Genomic DNA, 8,355 nt, shown 5'->3' on the forward strand with positions numbered 1-8,355 from the left:
GACTCAAACTGTGGATGTGGACAATGCACTTTCCGGTCATCTACTGGTGTAACCCCTGCCGTGAAGCACTTTGAAAGTGCTTTTACAAATAAATGTATTTTTTATTATTTATATCAGTGGTTCTCAAAGTGGGTTCCGGGGACCCCCAGGGGTCCTTGAGGGGGTTCCAGTGGGTCCTCCTCAGCAAAATGTGTTAATATAGCATCAAAATCAGTTTAACCACTTTAACCTATCAGCGGTGACATAAGGCATCGTGGTGAAACATCTTGTGACCTTGTAGATCTGCTATTTTCAAAATATCTTGAAATATATATTTTTGAAACATTTAAACAATACAAATATTGTATGGGGGTTCCTGCCATAAAATCTTTTCAGATGGGCATCCGTGGACAAATGCAAATGAATTTGGGCTCCTTGACATGAGAAGGTTTTGAGAACCACTGATTTGTATCGTCAACAAGTCAGTCACTTCACATATGGTATCAAGAGTATCATCCTTGTCTCGCATTGTTTTAGGATGATTAGCGCCTTGTACCCCTGCCCTTTAAGCTGCACGTAACTTTCCTCTTCTACCCCGGATTTGAACCCAGTTTCATGTGCAAGTGCTGACATTTTTTATCATTGAGCTAATAGAGCCTGCCTGCTTGCTCAGGGGATTAATTGAATCTTGACCATCAGGTCAAAATTTGTGTCAGATCCTGCGTCTAGGTCAGACCTTTGACACGAGCAGGGAGACAAAATACAACCACTCCAATTGTATAAGTTATGTTGTATTAACAAACTGTACCATACGGATTGTACAAAATTACATTTTATTCATTAAGAAAAAGTTACATAGTGCTGCTTTATACACCTGCTATTATTTGTGACCCAAATAAATAAAACAATAATAAACCAAGTTCATGTGGTTGATAATAGGCTCAAGTAATTATCAATAATAAAACAAATAAGTATAAATTATATTTTAAATTAAAATAAATACATTAGTATTATATTACAAAGTGGAGATAATTGTCATCAATTCCTGTCTTTTAAAGACTTCAGGTGTTTTTCCAAAGCAAGGAGAAGTTGTTCTTTATGTTTTAAATGGTCCCAGTCTGTTCCAGAAGTTGGAAGCGAGGTGCAATTGAAATCCATTTGGCCCTGTAAGATAAACTTATGTCAAAGTTGTGAAATATGCACAGACTTGCAGACAGACATGTACATCTCAAAAACTACACACACACACACACACACACACACACACACACACACACACACACACACACACACACACACACACACACACACACACACACACACACACACACACACACACACACACACACACACACACACACACACACACACACACACACACACACAATAAACATACACACACAATGGAAAACACTACTCACCAAAATATCCAAATCCAAACACTCTTGATAGGCTTTTGCACGTGCCTTCACATTTTTACTGATGCCAACTTTTGAATTATTGGGAAAGTGAACTATTCTCTTCAATATGCACATAATCTGCAGAGATAAAGTGTTGCACTTAGTCAGTCATCATGCCGGACAATTCTACAAATGACACAATACAGCAAATCAATAAACAGACAAAACCTTATTTTAGATGTTGTGTGTTGTTGTGTTGTTTGTAACCACTTACCTCATCTGTGGGTACATTTAGATCCTATAAAAAACAAGATACAAGGACATTACCTTAACGTTGGAAACACATAGGCATATAGGAAAATAATAACAATAATAAATAGCAATATTTTTCAATATTGCTTTGATGAAGATGAACTATACTGATCTAAAAAAGAAAAAAGGGTTCCTTTTCACTTTAAGCCAAAGCACTATCCCTCTGTCCCAACCATTAAAACCAATAAACCAATGTAGGCTATGTGTGGTTAAATATGCACATTGAAGCTCAATTCTCACACTCACAGGAATTCTGATTCTGATTTCTGATTCCATCACTTCCTCCAGTTGCTGCTGATCGGGAACACACAATGCGGATCGGGTCAACCGGTAGCCGGGAGCACAGAGCGTTAGCTTACACAACAAAGCACACATGAAGGTAAATTCAATCCAAGCCGCCACTGGGAGAAGAGAGAGAGGTTTGTGGAGGTCGGTGAGATTTTGAGAATTAGATGAACAGGGATGAGACGAAAGTAGATACAGTTGATGCTCGACTTTCCGATGTCTGCCCATTTGAAACTAAATAAAGCCCAACAGTCATACATTCAATCAAAATGCTACAACTTTTTTCTAGACTACAACTTTACATGACTAGTTCTAATTACAAATAATGGCATGGCATATGGTACACACACGCGCGCACACACGCACGCACGTCGCACGCACACACACACACACACACACACGTTGAGTAATAACATAACTTTCATTTTATAATATGGAACAAAGTTCTACACATAGTACGTACTGTACATTATATCATGTGTAGCCGACATGACATATCACTAAATCAATTATTTGATTACTTAACTTGAATTTGACAAATTTCCTGTTAGTCGTGTCACCCCTAGCTATATTTACACATGCAGTAAAGAGTAAACTATATATTAGTTACTTCACATTATGAAGTAATTATTACACCACTGAAATCAAACTTACTTGTTTGCACACAGAAAAGAGGCTTGAATAGGCTACTGTACGTCCAATGCACAGTTCAGGTACAGATGAGTTATTTGATCTAATTATTGTTGTAGCTGCAGCCCGCAGGTGTGTGTTTCTGTATTGTGATCATGGTCAGCTCTATTTATGAATGATGAGCTGTGATGTAAAGACGAGGTTATGGGTGTTTCTGCAAGGATCTCTGAATCATTGACAAAATCTGGAGTTCCTAATAATGTTCTGCTGCAGGATGGTGTACTTAGTATTACACCCCTCTGTCATACTGGTAACTTCCACATTTTCTCTACAGCCAGAGAGAGTTGAATTGGAAAAAAAGTGAAAGTGAAAGCTACGACCATTATAAAGAAATATGGTAGATTGTGATATGGAAGATTCGTATAGAGTAAAATGGATTGTATTCTAACCCCCCTACCCACACAAACACATGCACGCACGCGCGCACGCACACGCGCACACACACACACACACACGCACACACACACACACACACACACACACACACACACACACACACACACACACACACTGTATATACAAACTCATATACACACACCCACACACCCTTTGCACACGCATGCAGGCACACACAAAGCATTCATGTTATTTAAGTAGCATGAAATGACAGAGAGATATACTATTGAGACTGATGATGTACATCACGTTTTGTGTCATGTGGCGTAAACAGTTAATTTGGGACAGTATGCTCTGCTGTGTTAATAGAATGTATTCTCATTGAGTATGTCATCTTTGCAGTGATATCCAGTTGGGAACAGAGGGTGAGTCTGCATGACTTCTACAGTAATTCTCTCCAACAAGCAAAATGCAATCATGATCATAATACCACCCATTCATGTCACTTCAACTCAACTGGTCAAGGCAGATGGCCACCCACCCTGAGCTAGGTTCTGTTTGACTCAAAAAAAGTAACAGTATATAAAATAATCCCACTAAAACTACCCTGTGTCATAGAGATTCAAACATTTGAATAAGGATGTACAGTATTTAAAGTTCATATATAAAGTTCATATCTGCACACCTGTCTGCACAGAAGGCTGAGTTAAGCCTACTGGCATTGGAGAAACACAAGAATATCAAGAAAGTAATTGAAAGGGATCTGGCATCCATTCCATGGGGTTAACATAACTAGTAGATTTATTTATGCCTATTCATCTTATAATGTATTCATCTTTTGTTTCTTGGATAGATGAACTTGAAATTTCACTTAGTAGTTCTTTTAGGAAATTGGATAATAATTATTATATGTATTAGGAAAGAGCACTTAAGAATTAAATAGTAAATACTAAATAATTATCCAAAAACGATTACAAAACTAGACAATAAAATATGCTTATAAGGACAGTTATAAGGACAGTATACATGATAAACTACTAGGATGCTAAATAGCAAAAATACAGTTATTAGGAAAGTATCCAACTTAATGGATAGTGTGATTATTAAGTAATTACTGTACCCAGTATGTACATAATTACTTAGTAAGAAGCACCACTGTAGTATTATGAAAATACAATTGCACAGTTGGTGGAAACAAAATAATCATCCTGTTGGAGACAGTGTCAAAATAACTGCAGTGCATAGTAAGTACTACCTACTACTACTACCATAATTTCCTAGCAAATGTCATGTAAACCTACGAAGAAACAAAATGGTAATAATTATTAGGAAAGTACCCACGGGAAATACATACAGTAGTAGTAATTTCATGAAAACCCACAACGGAACTCAGGAAGGAAGGAATGACATGTTGTAATATCCAACCATAACGGTAGTATCATGTGTACTCAGACTACTCACTAAGAAAGTTCTTGGTATTCATAGGGAAATATAAATGTCTAATAAATGTTAATACAGAAAGTAAAAGTTTAGTTCCAGGAAATAATTTTCTTAAAGCCATAACTTTTCCTACCAAGCAGTACTTCTATGGTACAGGCTACCGGAATCTACCAGAATCTAGTGATCTAGAAGATCTCTTTAAAAGTACTTTTTTTAAACGTCACTGGGACTAATTCAATATGGTTATAACTCATCAGTGAAATATAATGTCCATCATGATTATTATTTTGGATTGTATTTTTGTTGTTTGCCAGTACCCTTTTGTCATGAATACTTACTAACACTATTGTTGTTGTTGTTATGACATTTGTCTGTTTTTTAAAAGATTTAGAAAATGCAAAACTAATTAATTGAGGGAAAAATATGGTGGTAGATTTACTGGATACTCCATATAATCACAGGCTTTAATGCCATGAGATAAAAATGTCAACTTGTGGTATAAGTAGTCTCTTGGTCTTGGCTATAAATAGCACCATTATAATTTCCCTGATGATCAAGCATGAGCCAGTTATATAATCTTTATATAAAAAAACATATCATAATCTGGTGTTAAATGTTACACTCCAGTCCTGGGGTCTCATATTACTGCTTTTGATTGATTGATTGATTGATTGAATACTTTATTAGACCTAAATGTAAACAGCACGGAAGTACAGTAAGACATTTAGGCTAAAAGGATAACACAAAAGATTCCTAAGGACTTGTTTCCATTGTGGTCCTGCTAGTTTTTGATGCTACGAAGTAGTAAATTAGCGGAATTGAATGAAATGCAGGAGTGCTCTGTCTCCCATGGCCAGAGTTGAGGAACATTGCTCTATGAAGTTGACTCAAACCTGGATGTTCTCTTTTTTTCCCAGCAGGGGGAGCCTCCTTTCAAGAACCAAGATCAGAGAGAATGTTATGTCCTGAAGATTTTGTTGTCTTAAATGCTGTTTTTAAATGATGTTTTCCTCTGTAGTATGATGTTTTGTTTTGTAAAGCTTAAAGTCAGGTGGGACTGAAATGGTGGTGAGCTAATGGACAGAATGCAAGGGCAAACTGAAACCATGACGTCTTTGAGCTGTATTGAAGGGACAGTGCCTAGGGGGTAGGAAGAGGATCACATGCGTAAAATCATGCCTGTAAGGGATTCTGCAGACACAGGAAGGAATACATCATTCCTCTCTGTGGAAGGTAACAATAAGAAAAAAATATGAACTAACTTTTCCACTGGAGAGTGATTCATAACATTATTCCTTGGTTGTGGCCATTTTCAGAAATTAGATCCCTTCATAACATCTTTAATATGAGTATGAAACACATTTAATTTAAAAGCTTTTCCTTTCCTTTCCGCATTCTACCGTTCCGTCTTTACAGTATGAGCCTGAGGATTATAATAATAATAAGAGACGTTATTAATTCCGTAGGGGAAATTCTGTTGCTCAGATGGTCATATTGAGGGGAGGTAGTTATGTGTCTTGCTCATGGACACCTCAACACAAGCCGGGAATCGAACGTGGGATCTGTTTCCTAAGCGGATTCTCTCGTCTCTGCCCATTTGTAGAGACCTTTTCACATCTGGTTACATTTGGCTACACTGCCATTGGAACAAACGATGATTTATTGGACTGTAAATATAATAGCAATGCAGAGCATGCATGTGAAAAAAAGATACAAAATTTGTATTTATTTTGTTCACAGCAAAGGTGAGTGGCTTACATTTGGCTACACTGCCAACAAAAAACTATTGTTATTGCACTGTAGTTAAATGTGTTGAAATACGATGCATTTATTGTATATGTGACTTTGTTATGGTCCAAACTAAAGGTACAGTATGGAAGGAGATGCAGTCGTTCCTAAGATAATTTAATATTTTCAAATATGGCCCTATTGAAAAATGTCTGAACACCCCTGGGGGTGACATGACAGAGGTCATTATCCATGACAAATAGCGAAAATAGCCGATCTAACGGCTAACGTTTTGAAAGCTTTTGAAAATGTGCCCAAAATAGGATGCTGCAGGGTTAATGTGGTTAAATCTGTTTAACAAATTGTCCGTTCTATCTGATAAGAATGTAAGGAGTAGGAAAAGAAAGGAATGCATCAGAGGATGTATTTCTACACATGTGGTAGAGGACACATTTCAAAACTGACATTAGAGTGATCCTCTATCCCAGCAATTCCCAACCGCGAGGATATTGCAAGTAGGCCCCCAAATAATTGGCAAAACACTCAAATTGTATTATTAATCCTGCTATACCGCAAATGTGCAAATGTATCTAATCTGTACGTAAATATGTGTGTGTCACCAGTGTGGACTTCAAACTCGGTGTGTACCTATGTCAGTATGTACTCAGTCATAGACTGCCATGGCATAAAAGGGACACAGACAGACAGATAAAGAAATCCCCAAATATTGGCATAAAAGGGACACAGACAGATAGAGGGAAACAATTTTAAATGTGCTTAGGAAGGTAGTAGTAGATTAAAGAGACAGAAGCTGGGATAAGGTTTGTTTCTGATACTGAGTGCACCACATGACAGTGGGTTACACAAGTGTGTCACTGTGAATGACATAGTCAAAAGCCCTCCCTGACTGGGGGCAGGTCATTCATGGCATAGTAATCAGAAACTAGGTTCCTGTCAACATTTAGGACATCTCTAGATTATTTGAGGTGATTAAATCATTGCAGGTAAAGGATTTTGTTGTTCAAAGATCTAACATTCTGTCAAACTAAGATAAGACGGCAGTGTAACAGTTCACCTTTATATATAGTAAATGAGGTTCGAGTGATTTACTCAAGACGGTAGGATGTTACAATAGGGGAAAAAGACAGAAGCTGAGACAGATATTCCTACCGTAGATACTTGTCAGGCTCTGAAGCAGGTGTCCATGTTATCTGACAGCATCAGGGTCCCCCTGCGGTTTGGGTGAAACAATTGTAAGAAACACACATTCCATCCACCATACGTAGGATCACAATGGAAACAAGTCCCCAGGACCTTTTTGTGTTATCCTTTTAGCCTGTACATCGTGCTGTTTACATTACAAGTATTCAGTCAATCAAGCCCATTCCTTGGATCTGATTCCTTGTAGATTCAAGAATTGATACGGCCACATTTTCATCCACGGCTTCGATTGAGCGACATCTAACCACAGTTTTAGGCCAGCCAGCAAGTAAAGGTTTGGTTCATCATGGAAAAAACAAAAGACAGGAGTCAGTATTGTAGTTAGGCTAATTGTGGATGACAATCTGACTGAAAATAGTTTGAGTGTGGATGTGACTGATGCAACGTAGTGCAACTAGTGTTAATAGAATAGACAAGCTGTGTTGTTTCATTTGAGATCTGAACAGGTCTCAATGTTATAGCCTAGGCCCTATGTTACTAAGGATACTGACAATTTTTTTGACCATGTATTATTTTATGTTTTTTATGTTATGTGTAAAACTGTCCCTGTGTCCTATAGTGGGAAAGTGTTTTCAACCACTTAAAACCTTCTAGGCTGAGTTGGCTCTGTAATTGTCTCCGCCAGGCCGAAGGCTGGCGAGAGAGCATGTTTTGCACCCTGTCCGTCCGTCCTTCTGTCTGTTAACAACTAATCTCCGGCACCGTTGGCCTGATCGCAGCGAAACTTTGCACACACACTCCCTGGATGCCAATTCCGAACCTCTGCCCCAAATTTTTGGTGGCCGATTCTACCTGACCTAGCGGAGACCTGTGCTCCGAGGAGCACTTTTTCTAGTTGGCCACTTTTTTTTCAGTCTACACCAATCTCTTTGCCGAAAAACAGCCGATCTACAAGCTCTGAACTTCAGCAATTTTTGGCAAATGTTTTGTTCCATCCAGAATATGTATGCTGTGGTCAGGTAGT

Source organism: Gymnoscopelus microlampas, assembly GCF_963454915.1.
Source record: "Gymnoscopelus microlampas genome assembly, chromosome: 18".
NCBI classification, from domain to species: Eukaryota; Metazoa; Chordata; class Actinopteri; order Myctophiformes; family Myctophidae; genus Gymnoscopelus; species Gymnoscopelus microlampas.